The sequence below is a fragment of the Lampetra planeri genome, chromosome 21 (genome assembly GCF_965212315.1).
Source record: "Lampetra planeri chromosome 21, kcLamPlan1.2.h2, whole genome shotgun sequence".
NCBI lineage: Eukaryota > Metazoa > Chordata > Hyperoartia > Petromyzontiformes > Petromyzontidae > Lampetra > Lampetra planeri.
Window position 1 is genome coordinate 630,126 of NC_136127.1, and position 16,673 is coordinate 646,798.

Here is a 16,673-nt window from a genome sequence, read left to right on the forward strand (position 1 = left end):
AGAAGGGGGAAGGATATGAAGTAAAGTCTGTTCTCCTATAACGTCGCATGTTTTCATAATGCAAATTGGATACAACATGTTGAATGTATGAGGGAACACATTTTTTACAACACTGATGTGAATTGGATCTAACACGATTGAGCGAACAGAACTACATTGCGCGAGTAGGAATAAGCGGTCGTACGGCTGCCTCGGTGTAGCATCACACAAGGCATTGGGATGCTGCTGGATGCTTCTAAATGCTACTCATGCACCTCAGTCTTTGTTCAGCCTGCGTACGAATCTCACGTTATCGCGGAGTGTGCTGTACCCTATATTATATACAGGGTGTTTAAAAAAGATGGACCCGATTTGAAATCGCTATATCTCTCCAACCACGAACTGCCCATGAATGAAACGCTTACCACTTGAAAGGGCGGGGCATAGTTTCAAATGATTACCGCTAGATGCATCTCCCAGCGCACAAACAGCCCCTAGCCTCAGTCATTCGCAAGACACACTTCCTCAACGTTGAATAGGTCGCACAAGATCCCAAGACTTGGCGCTACACTTTTGGCCCCCAAGATCCCCAGACATCATACCCTGCGACTTTTTCTTGTGGGGATACATCAAAGACCGTGTTTTTGTGCCACCATTAGCGACTAATCTGGATGACCTCAAAAACAGAATCACGGCAGCGGTGAGTTCAGTGGAAGAAGACACTTTGAGAGACGTTTGGGACTAATTCAACTATCGTCTCGATGTTGTCCGTACAGCAGGTGGAGGGCACATAGAGCATTTATAAAATGGTTAGTAAAACTTGATAACTCATTCAACCGTTTGTCACTTCTCTGTAATTGTAACATTTTGCCATCGTGAAATATACTGCTTTGAAATTGGGTCCATCTTTTTAAACACCCTGTATTATTTATTATAACGAGATATTCCATAACGCTATGTTTTTCAGGAACTCAACTACCACCGCTTTCTAGGAGAACAGACTCTGTGGTGAGTTGTGACTGAATGACACTTCATAGAGAAGAGGCAGGCAGCCACAGGAGGCAGACGAGATGAGGAAGGTCTTGAGCCTGGACTTGAACAGACCAAGGGGGTTGGAAGCATGAGGGGCTGGGGTGTAGGGAGGAGGAGGGTTGTACGACACTGACTCTGTGTTTATGCGATCTCACCCATAAACCCAATTATTAAATAAGAGGATATTGATTTGGGCCATGTTTACTTAATCAGAGGGAGCAAGGCTGTGGAAGTGGAGCCACTTTAAAGTGGAGCAGCGTGAGGCATGGGGCAAGCTCATGGAGGATGTTTAAGACGATGAGGGTGATCTTGTTGCTGACTCGGAAATTAGGAGCCACTGCAGAGATCTTTATGCATTGTCTCTGTGTGGGCTCGTGTATGTGTACGAGGTTTGATTGTGGCATTTTGGATTATATGCACTTTGGAGAGTTATGGGAGTCAATGTGGAAAAATGCATGTATAAGTATCTTGGCAGCAGAATGGACAAAGTAGTGGATACAGGTTGAGGTTGAACGCAGTACAGAGTTGAGTGATGTGGCAGTAAAACATTTGAAGGGGCACCCCCAGTGGCTGCTGTCCCTGTGGGCGCAAGATAACTCGGCACCTGACCTGCAAGTGGACATTCATTTACCGGTAGGGGGCGATTATTGCTGCGGTGTGATCCCAATTGAGCAATTTGCGGTGTATTTTTTTGTTAATCTGGCAAAGGTGGCCCATAAGCCCCGGCACACAATGGCCTACTAATGTTTTTCTAATGACAGCATGGAATATTGAACGTACACTGGTACAGTGTGCATATTAAACTTCTTTCGCACCGCGCATAGCCAACTGTAATCACCGCGCTGGCCGCCAACTCGAGCTGTGAACCTCTGGAACAAGCGGCGAGCGAGCGCTGCTGCTGGGCCGTATAGCCACCCTGAGAACATGAACTCATCGCCAGTCATGTTGCAGTTTACGAGGTTCAGATCTTCAGTCTTCATCGAGCGATTTAGATTTAGGTAACATTTAGCTGCCAGAGAGCATCTGAACCCATACGGGATGAGACTACATCAAGGCTGCATGTGGGAGCAGACAGAGAGGTGGTTGTATGTAGACAGGGATAGAGACCAAGAGAAAGAGAGCGATGAAGACATGGCGATCTAGCGGAACAGGGAAATGCAGAGTAAACGGAGAGTATATACTCTTAGGTTTCTTTCGGTAAAGTCACGTATGTAAAATAATAATAATAAAATAATAATAAATTAAAATAACTCCATTAAATCACGAGAGATGGGGAGGCAGAGAGGGCAGAGTGAGAGTGCAGGAGAAGGGGTGACTTAGGTGGTGCTCGGACAAGCAAGGAGGTAATGAGGGAGGTGGGGCCTGGGGACTCGGGGGTCACATCGGGTCCCAGCATGTGTGTGTGTCGGCAAATGTGTGTCTGTGTGTTATAGAGAGCGGTAGTGTAGCGGCGACTCGAATTCAAGTATATCTCACGGCCAACACCAGTGACGATTATTGGAACCAGTCCTGTGCCTCCCCTAGGTCGATTCGGCCCCAAATGAGTACCTGGTGTGGTGTTTAAATATCGCCACTGGGGAGACAAAGCGGAGTGGTGTTTGCCACCCACCCCCTCGTGTCCCGTACGGGCCTTCATAGGTGCTCGCTAACAGTCTTTTAGAGTAATACGGGGGATATTTGTATGTGTATTAGTGAATGTCTGATACTGGAGTGGTGCACAGCACGGGAGTGTGAAGTGGTTCGTGTGGTGGTTTCTATGGTTGCAGTGTGATGCATGGTTTACAGTGCTGTGTAGTACATTCTGTATGTGGTGGTGTGTATTGTGGAGTGTGGTGTATGGGGCAGTGTGTAGGTGACGTGGTATGGGGGTGGGAGCACTGACGTTGGTCGGGTTTGGGAGCACTGCGGTTGGTCGGGTGTGAGTGGGGGGGTGAACAGGGGGGTGAGCGTGTGTGAGCGGGGGGTGAGCGTGTGTGAGTAGGGGGTTTATAAGTCTGTCAGTGAGTGTCTGTAGTTATGTTAGTGTGTACGAGGACCTGGTAACCCTTCCACCTGGTACTACTTTTCATTAAATACCACGGTGGAAACGCCCAACTAAGCTTGTGCCGATTAGCATGGTCGGCTCCATACGGTGCGAAAGAGGTTCAGCATACATGCGTGCTAGAGGCCCCAGAGGAACAGGCGTTTATGACGCCATCTGGCCAAACCCCATTTGGTGCAGCCAGACTGACCCCCCGCCCTACTCGAGGTTCCTAAAGGAGACCACTGTGGTTGGCCGCATGGGATGTTCAAACTCTCGCTGTGGAGGAAACACAGCCATTCCTCTATTGGGAGATGGACCGGTACCGCCTGGACCTCTGTGGTGGAATACAGGAGGTCTGGTGGACCGGCTCTGGCTACAGTCATTATGAGGGGTGGACAGTCCTCCACTCACGGCAAGGATTCATCTTCTTGGTTCTTTCCCTACTACGTGACTTTACCGAAAGAACCAAGAACAGGGAGTGGCATTGCTGACATACAACAGAATGAATGGGGTGTGGGAGCGTGGAGGCGAGGGGTGGGAAGCCGTAAGTCCCAGGCTGCTGTGGGCTCATTTCCCATGGTGGTTGTGATTTCTTATGCCCTCACCGACGATGAACATTACACATGGGCCAGATCAGCTCAGTACCAACAGTAGGAGGTTGTTATATTTCTGTACACCCCATGGGCTTGGAATTTCCAACACGCTGTTCCGGTATCGGCGCATCCACACAACATCATGGGTGCATGCGAGGTCCAAGAAAGGACATCTGCTGCACTATATAGTGATGGAACAGTGGATGCGGGCCTATGTCCTTGACACTAGGAGCTGATCTGCCCACTGATTACCAGCTTATCATCTGTACAATGTGCCTGCCATTCTTCCACTGCAGTGGTGGACGTCCACCGAGTACTCTATTTAAATTTACAGTAGCTTGGTCTCAGCTCGTGAGCTCCTCCAGCAGGCAAGGATGCATTGTCTGGGTCACGTTGCCCACATGTCCAGCCACCACATGCCCAGCCACCACATGCCCAAGGAGCTTATGATTGGCCGGACAGAGGGAGCTAAATGTACGCGCAGCTTGGGTTGGAGAAGTGATGCATGTATGCGGTATGGTAGGATGTGGAGCTGAGAGGACTTGCAGAAGGCTGGTTACCAGCGGTTTAACTGGGCAGTTGAAGGCAGTTACCCTTCAACAACAGTGGAGGGCAGAGGAGTGACACTCACAACAATGAGCAGAGCGCCAGGCGGCTAAAATGCAGCAAGTTGGCACAGCAGGGGGCACAGGTGGTGCATCTGCCAGTCATTTCAGTCTACTCATGGCACCCGGGTCTATGCTGTGACCTCTGCTCAGCAAGCCTTCGACACTTCACGTGGCCTCATAGTGCACCTAGCCTGGTACAATCGCTGTGGTGACGTCACCACTTCTTGGTGAAGAATGGCGGCTGTTGTGTCAATGGTTGGGTGCATGTCAGTGAATGTGTGAGCAGCAGTAGTGCGGTGGTTAGCACGCTGTACTTTGAACCCAGCGACTTCAATTCCCGCTCATGGCCAACACCACTAACGAATATCTGAACCGGTCCTGGGCCTCCTCCAGGTCGACTCAGCCTCAAATGAGTACCTGGTGCGGTGTGTAAACATCACCACGAGAGGGACAAAGGCGGCTCTGCATGTGGTGCCGGCCACCAACCCCATCGTGTGCCATGCCGGCCTTGATAGGTGCTCACTAACAGCATTTCCTCTAACAGTCTTTGTCTTTGTGTGTGGGGGGAGCTGTGCTAAGATCCCAGCGACCCAAGTTCAATAGCCAATATCAGTGATGCATATCTGGATCTATTTTGGGCTTCCCTTAGATTGTCTCAGCCTTAAATGAGTACTGGGTGCCACAGTGTGTAAACAATACCTCTGGACAGACAGTGGGGTTGTGTGCAGTGCCGGCCTTCATAGGTGCTCGCTAACAGCACTTTCCCCAACAGCCTGTTAATAAGGCTATATGGGAGATCTTTGTGTATCATTGTGTGTGTGTGTCAGCAACTATTAGAAGTCAGAAGTTTATTACACGGTGAAGCCCATTGAGCTGTACAGCTCTTTATGAAGGGCAACTTGTCCGGGGCCTGTAACGCGTTTTTACTCGCAAGGAGCCAATAACACGACGATTCTGTTGCAGTGGAGACCTGGGAGAGATATCGGGCACAAGTCAACAATGTCAGTGGGCGTGAATGAAAGAATAAATTCTTCAAAACCACAAAAAAGCTTAAAATTCGAGAGTATAAAGCGTCACCTTTACCCCGCTAATTATACAATGCAATGCATCTGTGTGAAAACGCTCTTAAGTAGTTATTGTGGTTTGCTTCAAAAGAACACAAATATGGGTCTGATCCGAGTTGCGCTCCTTGTGTTCGGATCTGCTGGGGGTCTGTGTTTGTGTAACGTGCGTTATGTGTGTAGGTATTGTATTTTTTGCCTACCACCCAATGAATACCACTGTTGCCCAGAATGGGGTGCGGCTGATTGGCCGGGATGGGAGGGGTCAACTCGAGGGGAAAAACCCTCTCGTGAGGCACTCCTTGTTACACGAACGAAGTGAGATTGTTGACGAGCGTGGTCGTGTGGAATCGATGATGATGAGCTGGTCCCTCCCCCCCCCCACGATGAGAAGAGGAGACTGTAGTCTGGGAATCTCTTGGGCGCAGTAACGGGTTGATGGCGTTGATGATACGGCTTGTAACCGTGCGGCATTCGTGACTTGACGGTGCACGCTGTGTGGGAACACAAGTGGACCGCTGCAGGTGAGAATGTGCGAGCCGTTTGACAGGTTCTGTGTGTTGGGTAACAGACTCCTGCTGCTGCTGCCCTGAGGCGCTGTGTCGTGCACACTGGAAGCTGTGCAACAAAAAATTGCAGCCAGAGGGGTTTTGGCGCTGTAAATTATTGTTTCACTCATTACTGAGGAAAGCTTCGCTGAGTCTCAAGACTCTCTTTCACGAGGGTCCTGTCAAGTCTTTTTGCAATAGAGAACGATTTTTGCCATGTGGAATCCAATTACGCAATTTGCAGGTAATCGTTCAGTATTAAAGATGTTTGGCCAATACTACCAGTGACATTGTGTGTTTGTATTCTTAGGTTTTTTCGGTAAAGTCACGTAGGTAAAAAATTAAAATTAATAAAAGTAAAATAAAATAAAAATAAAAATCACGACGTTTCGATTGCAACACAAGCAATCATCATCAGGTATAAATGAAATAGCAACAAAAAATTCTAACCAGAAAAACTATAGACAGACATATAAGCAGACAGATATCACCAAGATACATAGAGAGAGAGATCGTCTCTGTTGAGTGGCCTTTACCGAAAAAACCTAAGAATATGAATCCTTGCAGTCACGAAAGCTTCAAATCTGGAATTGTGTGTTTGGTTTAGCTTTGGGAGGACAAGCGGAGATCCCAGAGTGTAAACCCTGCAGAACAGGGGGAGAGAACACACCGACTGAATGCAGAAGGGCGCCCGAGTCGGGGATCAAACCCAGTCCCTTCTTGCTTGAGGCACGAGTGTCCCCACTACGCCACCCTGATGGATCTATGTTGTCAAATGTACAATACTTGAAAGTGCGGATTTGTGGCTCATAGTAACTTGTTAAGTTATGGCTCTAAACTCATAAATGCGTGAAATGTATGGTCTGTGCTTTCCAGTCTAGCGCGTAAAGTCTTAATAACTCTGTTCATTCTGTCTGTACATATTAAAATTAACAGCTTTACCATTACCAGATGTTGGTTCAGTGAAGGCCCTATTATCTGTTATATGGATGTACTGTTTTACAATTCCTCTTATTCGCAACTAGCTTCCAAGTACCCGGCGTTGCCCGGGGGAAAATATATTTCAAAACTTCTCAAAACTTAAAAACATAACATATACAAATGAAAATAAAACTTTGATCATTACCTCATTAATTAAAATAAAACCCAACACGCGTTGGAAATAAAACTTTACGCTCGCGCGCCAAGATTAGGTTTTTTAAATCGCGCAAAGGAGTCGAAGGTTGTAGATTTCTTTAGAATCGGCCTATTCCCGTTTAATTGATACCACAAACGCTCACCAGATATCGATTGTCACGAGTCCCATATGCGGGTTGACGCCACACGCTTAATGGTAATTCCCCCCCCCCCCCCCCCCCCCAAAATACAAAAGTATTTTTTTATACTTTTTGCATTGTATACAGTCTGGAAGCTACCCACATGCCAAATTTCAAGTTTGTTGCATGTTGGGAAGTATGCTAAACATTTGTAAAAGACGCACATATTCACAAATTTCCCTTTTATATATATAGATGTAGTTGAGAAGTAATACTGCTATCCAAGTGGACCGCTCCAGATAAACGAAGATAACAGGAGTTACATTTTTACTTAACTTTTGTGACTGCAGAAATTAATATTCTTCGGTTCTTTCGGTAAAGCCACGTGGATAGAAAATAAAAATAAAGTGAATAAAAAAGAAAAAAGAAAAAAACAACAATGTAGACTGTAGCCTGGTTCTTAATCGGAGTGAGTGTACTGGTAATCTATAATGTAGAATGTAGCCTGGTTATTAAGTTTGGTGAGTGCACCGGCAGTCTATAATGTAACACGTAGGCTTTCGCGACCAATATTATTCATAATATAGGTTTTTAGGTCAGATCGCGTTATTTATAAATTTGTTGTAACCCTCCACCACCCGACACGGCGTAAGATTAAAAGAACACCAAAGAAACATTAAATTATCTCAAACACAACTGTCGGCAGTGGCAGAGCATGCTTGTCAACAAGGACACTCAATTGATTTTGATAACGTTGAAGTGTTGTGTCAAACTAATTATTACTGGCCAAGACTAATTAGGGAATCCATTGAAATTGAGAGAAACAGAAATAACTTCAATCGCTCTGACAGCTACAGGCTTAGTGCGGCCTGGAAGCGTATTATTAAATAAATACAATTACAATTCCGTATAAGGGAAACAAATACCAATGAATAACAATTGAATGATTACCAATCTATATATTTACAATACCCTCCCCCTCTTTGCCTCGAATCACTGCACCAGATTGAATTGAATTAAATGATGACGTCATCCTGATGCTGCTCTATTTAAGACCGGGAGCAACAGGAGAGCTTCACCATTCTTGCCCGATGAAGCTGATTGTAATTATCAGCGAAACGTCACACTCAGATTTCAAAATGCTGTTGATTCTCTCTTCAGCACACCGGTGGGCTAAAGAAGTCAATTATTTTGTCCTTTGAAAAACGTGACACATTTTTTACTGTTTGGCCGTGTCGGGTGGTGGAGGGTTACGACACATTTATAAATAACGCGATCTGACCCAAAAACCTATATTATGAGTCTATAATGTAGACTGTAGTCTGGTTCTTAACCTGAGTGAGCGTACTGGGAGTCTATAATGTACACTTATTATTGGTTCTTTCGGTAATAAAAATAAAATTAAAATAAAAAATAAAACCACGACCGAAAGAACCAAGAATAAGTCTACATTATAGACTGCCAGTACACTCACTCAGGTTAAGAACCAGGCTATAGTCTACATTATAGACTGCCGGTACACTCACCAAACTTAATAGCCAGGCTACATTCTACATTATAGACTGCCAGTGCACTCACCCCGATTAAGAACCAGGCTACAGTTTACATTAGTGTTTTTATTTTTTCAATATATATTTTTTATTATTTTTATTCACTTTATTTTTATTTTCTATCTACGTGACTTTACCGAAAGAACCAAAGAATGTAACAGGAGTTATTTGCCCACGCTTCAATCAACGGGCATCTTCACCACAATCATCATCACCCGGCATCATCATAATCATCATGACCGGGCATCATCATCACAACCGGGCATCATCGTAATCATCACCACCCTGGATGAATCGTAGACGTTAGGCAGTTGTTACGCAATTCTTATGAGACATGAAGCGACCTGTGGATAACTCCCACTGTTAGCCGTGGTGGTTTGTTTGCTTGTTTTATGCTCCTCACAAACACTTATAGCTCAAGTAATGTGCTGTCACTTCCAGGTCGCTCCTCTTTGCCGTAAAACGCCCACGTGTAATAGGGAGGGACGATCCCGGTGTAGACGAGGGGAGGAATGATAGGCATTCTATCTGTCAGATCCTATAGCAAGATCCTATAGGGACAACTTGAGCCTCCCAACTCTCAGTCATGGCATTCAGGCGCCCCAGTGTGGTCACAGGTGTCTGCCGTGTGCACAAATGTTGATTTTGTTTTCAGACGATTTCAGTTTTCGGGGCCGGAGAGCGCATGGATGTGATTGAGAGACTAGTGGGCCAGCGGTGGGAGTGGCTGTGTCGTGTCGAACAAGAGTTCTCCTATCTAATGTCAGCGCTGTCCAAATGCTTTGCATTGAGGGCCAGATTGAATGATGTGGAATGAGCCAAGGCCTGATGTACAGTCGCCCCTTTGGGGACGCACTGTATTCATGCACAGTTGAGAAACGTTGATGTGTGATGGCTTTTTCTCGCACCAAAAAGTAGATTGAGTATTTTTATACTGCGTGACATTGGGACCGCTTTTACAGTGAACGATTCTCAATATTGCAGTGCAAGCGTTCGCTTGAGAATTGTCACTGGCTCGTGAACCCAGTCCCCTTTCCAATGTATTTTGGGGCGTCACTGTCAGGTGCAAGCAAATTCACCGTTATTAAGTGGGATTTGCCGGTTGTGAAACCGTGTCAGCTTTGCGACCTTATATGCGTCCAACTTTTGTGGGCTGTGCTGGGCCAGGGTGTTGCCACTTCACGGTCTCTCGAGACGACAGCAGCAGCAATGTTTCCCTCCCCCCCCATTGTGCATTAGCCGTGCTGCCTTACCGCGTGGCTAAAATGTAAGCACATGTGCTGCTGTGTTAAGGAGTGGTTGTGGGCTATGAATGCCTTCCAGTGATAAGCAAACCACGTACTGAAACAGCAGCTCTTTATGTGCTTTGGAACTTTACTTCGGTTCTCTGCTCATCAGTGGCTTTTCGTGTAATTTTTTGCTTTCCAATGCCTTCCAGACTTCTTCACTCAAATATTGCACTTCAGTGTTTTTTTTTAACATCACTACTTACAATGTTGTATTGCAGTTCATGCAGATGTCACTTAGCACGACCCCGTAGAATGCTGATTTTTTTTATAGTGTTCTATGTCTTGGAGAAAATTTAGAAAATCCAAAAGTCTAAAAAGCCGATGAAAAATAATAATAGGTTTTTTCCTTTCTGGCACTAAAACGTGAGGTGTTAAGATGTTCAAACACCAAATAGATCAATTTTTCAAGGCATCCAGTCTGCATTTACCACATACTTGTGGCAAAACACGCAAACAAACATGCTCTGATATTATTATAACTCTAACTAGATATAACTGCTCGACCCGAGCTATGTGTTCTGATACTTGCATTGTTTTTGTACTTTTCACCTTTTGGCGTTCTCTGGTCTAACACTGGTGAGACTAGACCATAAAGACTGCTGTCTTCTGGTGTAAGCCAAGCAGTTTAAAACAAAATGTTTATATTATCAGAGCATGTTTGTTTGCATTTGTTGCCACAACTTGTGTGGTTAATGCAGACTTGATGTCGTTCTCCATGTCTTGTGTGTGTGTAGTATGGTTCCAGGGAGACTTGGCAACGTAGTTGGAGGCACACGCTTATTTATTAACACCAGCACGTAACTCAGAAGCTTACAGTAACTGAAGGGGTATCGGCCCCTTCACCCGTCTACCTACGGAACACAACAGCCTAGCTCACACGCTAGCTTACACCTAGGTTACGGCACCCCGAATACCCAGACCCGCTCTTAGAAGAGCGTCGGTTCTGGGCTCTGGGGGCCACGCCGCTGGCTTGCCTGGTCGGTCCTGAAAAGGACAGCGATCCCAGGGAAGTCACAGCTTCTCGAGACGCTGGCCTTCCTCAAGAGATGCCGAGATAACAAGGTAATACCCATCGCTTTCACACTCATATCCGCTGCTGTGTCCTCACCGAACTCTAAACAGATCTTATTTAAAGCTAGCCTATCACTAATCTCGGAGAGAATAAGGTTACTCCGATCTGAACTCGATAATTTAGACAAGACTCTCTTACAAACACATTTAATGTTAACACAAAAAATGTCACCTTCCGATTAGAACCACGTTGATAACATGACTTCTGCTTCTGCTGACTCAATGTCAGCCAAATGCAAAGCTAACCTGATTTCTAAATTCAACCTCCTATCTAAGAAGAAACCAGAGCCACACATCGCAAAGCTGGATGTTAACAAGACCGTGATTAATCAGAGTAACATCCCAATTTCTGACACTCTAAAAACGGTACTGGCCAAAGGACTAAATTTCGCCGTCACCCCTAAATATATACCAGTAGAGGATATGATTTCTCAGATTGATGTAGCCCTCAGAGGCATAGGACACATCCATGCGGATGTAGCAAGAGCTGAAATAGCTACTATTCTTAAGAATGCTAAGAAACCCACTAGTAACATCAGCAAAAACGAACGCTCTGAACTCGCGGACCTAAAAAAGAGAGATGATATAGTCATCCTCTCGGCAGACGAGGGCAATGCCACGGTCATCATGGATAAAGATTCATACAACAACAAAATCCTGGACCTTCTTAATGATGGGAGTTACTCCAAAATTAAAAACGATCCCACTAAAAGCCTAACGACGAAAACCAACAGTATCATCACGAGTTCGACTTCCCTAATCGAACCAAGCAAACGTCCCTCTCTAAAACCATCGGCGGCAAGACCTCCCAGACTCTATGGTCTTCCCAAAATCCATAAGGAAGGCACCCCGCTACGACCCATTGTGTCGACGATAAACTCTCCTACGTACAAACTAGCCCGTTTTCTATCAGATACTCTGCTCCCTTTCACAGGCAAGACCTCTTCGGCAGTACTCAACTCAACCCAATTAGTTTCTATGGTTAAGGACATGGTACTATCTCCTGATGATATCCTCGTCAGCTTTGATGTAGTATCTTTGTTTACCAAAGTCCCAGTACCGGACACCCTAACAATAATTGAGGACTTAGTCCAACATGGATTGAATTCTGATGCACTTGCGCTGGTTAGGCATTGCCTCACCAACACCTATTTTACCTGGAATGGCACCTTCTACAAACAGAATGAGGGTACCCCTATGGGCTCCCCTTTGTCACCAGTTATAGCCAACATGTTCATGGAAAAGTTTGAATCAGACGCCATCCAGACATCTACCCTGCGTCCTTCCCTGTGGAAGAGGTATGTGGATGACACTTTCGTCATCTGGCCACATGGCCTCCCAGCATTGAACCACTTCTTGGACCACATCAATTCTAGACACCCATCCATCAGATTCACCATGGAAGTGGAGAAAGACGGTAAACTACCATTCTTGGATATTCTGTTTGAGATGAGGCCTGACGGATCCTTGGGACATTCTGTCTACAGGAAAGCCACCCACACAGATTCCTACTTGAAACCGGATTCCCACCACCACCCATCTCAAAAGAATTCTCTCATCAAAACGCTATACCACAGAGCCCATGGCATTTCTGACAAACACCACCTGACCGGTGAATTAAGACATGTACATCGGGCCCTCAGGATGAATGGATACTCTGACCGTACTATCCGCCAAGCTGTCTCTCCCACCACACAGAAACAGCCACTTGAAACTCCGACCAAAACCATCACGTTACCATACATAGCAGGCGTGACCAAAAAGATCTCCAAAATTCTAAACAAACATAAGATCCAAGTCCGATTCAGTACAGTGCATAAAATCCGTGATCTGATTCCATCTGTGAAGGATGTCGTTCCTGACTTACAGTATCCTGGAGTCTACAAATTGAGTTGCATTTGTGGTGATTGCTACATTGGAGAAACGAAACGTCATGTTTCTGATCGTGTCCGCGAGCACAAGTCAGATCTGAAACACGGCAGAACTGATTCTTCTGCCGTTGCCGATCATTGCTACAACTCGGTGGGCTCTCATGAAATTGTCTTTTCCGAGACCAAGGTTCTCTGCAAACCTCCCGGCTACCATCAAAGGTTTGTACACGAAGCCATACAAATATACAAACACAGACATAATTTCAGCCGTGATGATGGGTACAAACTTAGTAATCATTGGAAAGATGTTATCAACCACGCAAAAAAGACTTAATTACACTTTTTTGGACCATCTTATCTGACAGGCACTATTTTACTTTACTTTACCGAGTGTTAACATCCCCAGTTATTTTTTGGCAGTGCTCTCTTCATTGTTCAGCCAGCATTGGTATAAACATGGGCATTTTCGTTCTTTTGTCTATCATGTGTATCAGACCTCCCCTCCCCCCTCTCTGTCCATTGTGTTGGCGTGTGCAGCAGCAACCGCGTCCAAGCCGTCGTCCATTGTTTTGCCCCCCCCCCTCCCCCTCCCGATGCGTTGTACGTGGCACTCCGTGCCGTCTTTGAGCCCCGCCCCCCTCCCTCCCGATACGTTCCATTCATTGGCTACCACATTCTGATGAGCTCCCCCCCCCTCTCCTCCCCCCTTCAACTTGCTTATAAGGGATTACTTCTTGAATCATTGCCTCACTTGATGCAGCTAATTCGGCTGTGACGGTCCCACCTGATGACGGAAACTTGTGTTGCCTCCGAAACGTCGTGATTTTTGTTTTTATTTTATTTTATTTTCATTAATTTTGATGTTTTACCTACGTGACTTTACCGAAAAAACCTAAAAATATGATCCCAGGGAGTTCCAGGGCCGGTCTAGCTGGTCTTCTTTCTTCACTGGTTACAGCTTCACACTAGACCCCGAGCCCTTCGGCTCACCACCTTAAATAGCCATCTCCCCCCTGAGGGGAGGGGCTGTAGGGGATCCCAGCGTACGGCGAGGACGTCGCTGCGAGCACCTGCCCCGCGTACCGACGTAGCCACGCCCATTGTGTTTGTTTGCCATCCGCGGCAAGTCTAAATCCGGCCGTCCACAACAGCTCTACATGTGTATACTCATTCAATTTGTCTTCAACACAAAACCCTCATGTCCATTACTCTTCCCACACCACAGCACTCACGCCCAACGCTCGCCCCTGATGCCGAATTGCCAGCCTGACGCAGTCACTTGATCAGACCAAACAGTTCTCGTTGAAACCTTCTGCAGCCAGGCCACCAAGATTATATGGCTTGCCAAAGATACATGAAGAAGATACACCTCTTCGTCCCATTGTCTCTACGATCAACTCCCCCACATACAAACTGGCTCGTTTTCTGTCTGAAATCCTACTGCCTTTCACTGGAAAACCCACCTCTGCGGTACTAAACTCTACTTACCTGGTATCGACAATCAAGGGGATTTCCCTGTCCCCAGACGACCTGCTTTTCAGTTTTGATGTGGTTTCCTTATTCACCAAAGTTCCTGTACCTGACACCATCGCAATCATTGAAGACTTGGTTCATCAAGGACTGAATGCTGGGGTACCCCCCCTGGTGAGACACTGCTTAACCAATACATACTTCACCTGGAATGGAACTTTCTACAAGCAAACTGAGGGCACCCCAATGGGCTCCCCCCTATCTCCAGTTGTAGCCAACGTCTTCATGGAGAAATTTGAGACTGACGCCATCCAGACTGCCACTCTACGCCCAACCTTATGGAAGAGGTACGTAGATGACACTTTTGTCATCTGGCTAAATGGCCGGCCTGCTCTGGACCAATTTCTCGACCACATCAATTCCATACACCCAGCCATCAGATTCACCATGGAAGTCGAAAAAGATGGCAAGCTACCCTTTTTGGACGTCCTAATTAAAAGGAGACCTGATGGTTCAATGAGCCACTCTGTCTACAGGAAAGCCACCCATACGGATGCTTACCTAAAACCGGATTCCCACCACCATCCATCCCAGAAGAATTCCCTCATCAAGACCCTATACCATAGAGCCCAATGCCTTTCCGACCAGGAACACATTGCCAGTAAACTCAAACACGTACGCCAAGCTCTTAAGGCTAATGGTTACTCAGACTACACAATCCGCAAAGCCATCACTCCAACCATCAAGAAGGATCCTGTTGAGGAGCCTCTCAAGACCATCACCTTACCCTACATTGCTGGGGTCACAAAAAAGATCTCCAAAATCATGATTAAACACAAATCCAGGTCCGATTCAACACAGTACATAAAATCCGTGATCTGGTCCCGTCTGTAAAAGATGTGGTTCCAGACATACAGTACCCTGGCGTCTACAAACTAAGTTGCCTCTGTGGTAGCAGTTACATTGGAGAAACCAAACGACATGTCTCGGACCGCATCCGTGAACATAAAGCAGACTTGAAACACGGTAGGACAAACACCTCAGCCGTGGCAGATCATTGTTACAATTCAGTGGGTTCACATGATATTGACTTCTCCAAGACAGAGGTTCTCTGCAAGCCATCTGGCTACCATGAGAGATTCGTTCATGAGGCGATCCACATATACAAACACAGAGACAATTTCAACCGAGAAGATGGATTCAGGCTTAGCAATCATTGGAAGGACGTAATAAACCACTTGTGTTCACATCAGTGACACATCAGTGAACACAAGTGTATCCAATCCATTGGGAAATATTTGTATAGGCTGTGCAATGTATATTCACTTTCAGGGCCTCTGCTTGTAGAAATGCACATTATTGTCAGTAGCGAGTTGTACATTGGTGAGTGTCAAAGCAAAAAACGGAAATTACATCCGGGGCCATTACCGTGTAGGCCCTCTCGACATGGTTACACGACAACTGGTAAATGGGTAACCGATCACATCATTGGTTACCGGTCCACAAGTCAGGAACCTGCAGCCATTTCCTCTGGAACGTCGGGGAACGAACGTCGTGGATATGCTAGTGGCAGCACCGCATGGAGGGCCCCAAGCAGCGTGGCTGCCGTGGGTCAAAGATGAAGGGGCAGAGGCGCAGCCCGGCAATCGCTCGCTCATGCCACCGTGTACGGTAGGGCCTCCCCCACCAGAGGCGGAGGGGGGAGCTCTGAGAGAATATTTGGTCACTTCTATTCCACGTTGACAGGGATTTGCAGGAAGGGGGTAGGTCTCCACGTGAATCTTGCCAAGTGACTAACTGTGGAGTAGCCATTAGGCTGCTGGGTGAGGTAATTGAATAAATTAGAGACTGGATAGAATCACGACCTTTGGATTGAAAGTGAAGTGTGCGACTTTTAGACCGACACAGGCCTCTGCGCATTCTATTATAATTTGTATTTATATAGCGTCCTTTCCAGGGCGCTTTACAATGCAAGCCAGCGGCGGTGTGTATTGGTATACGCCGCTGTACACTGTGGAAAACATGCGGCAAATCTGTTCTAGACAGGGACTGCTGGATCGCTGCCAGCCGAGGCCCTTTCAAGAGAGTGGGGCCCTTCCAGAGCAGCACAATACGACTTTATGACATTCACTGTCTGCCGTCTAAGTCAATTGTGGGTAATAAATAGTACATCAACTTCACCAGTTTTTACCATCTCCACGAAAGGCTAAAAGGCAAATAGTCCGGAATGTTTTAACTTCTCCTTCTAATTGGCCCTTGCACTTGTCTATTTTGTGTCCACACCTCAAAAAATATAACACTTATATTCACATAGCTTCAGTT

The 16,673-nt window shown here is 46.2% G+C and overlaps 1 protein-coding gene across 2 annotated transcripts in view; it reads left to right on the forward strand.

The window, feature by feature from the left end:
• The window catches only part of LOC144724496 (uncharacterized), a 101,907-nt gene that overhangs the window by 6,589 nt on the left and 78,645 nt on the right, over window positions 1–16,673 (forward strand). The window lies entirely within an intron of this gene.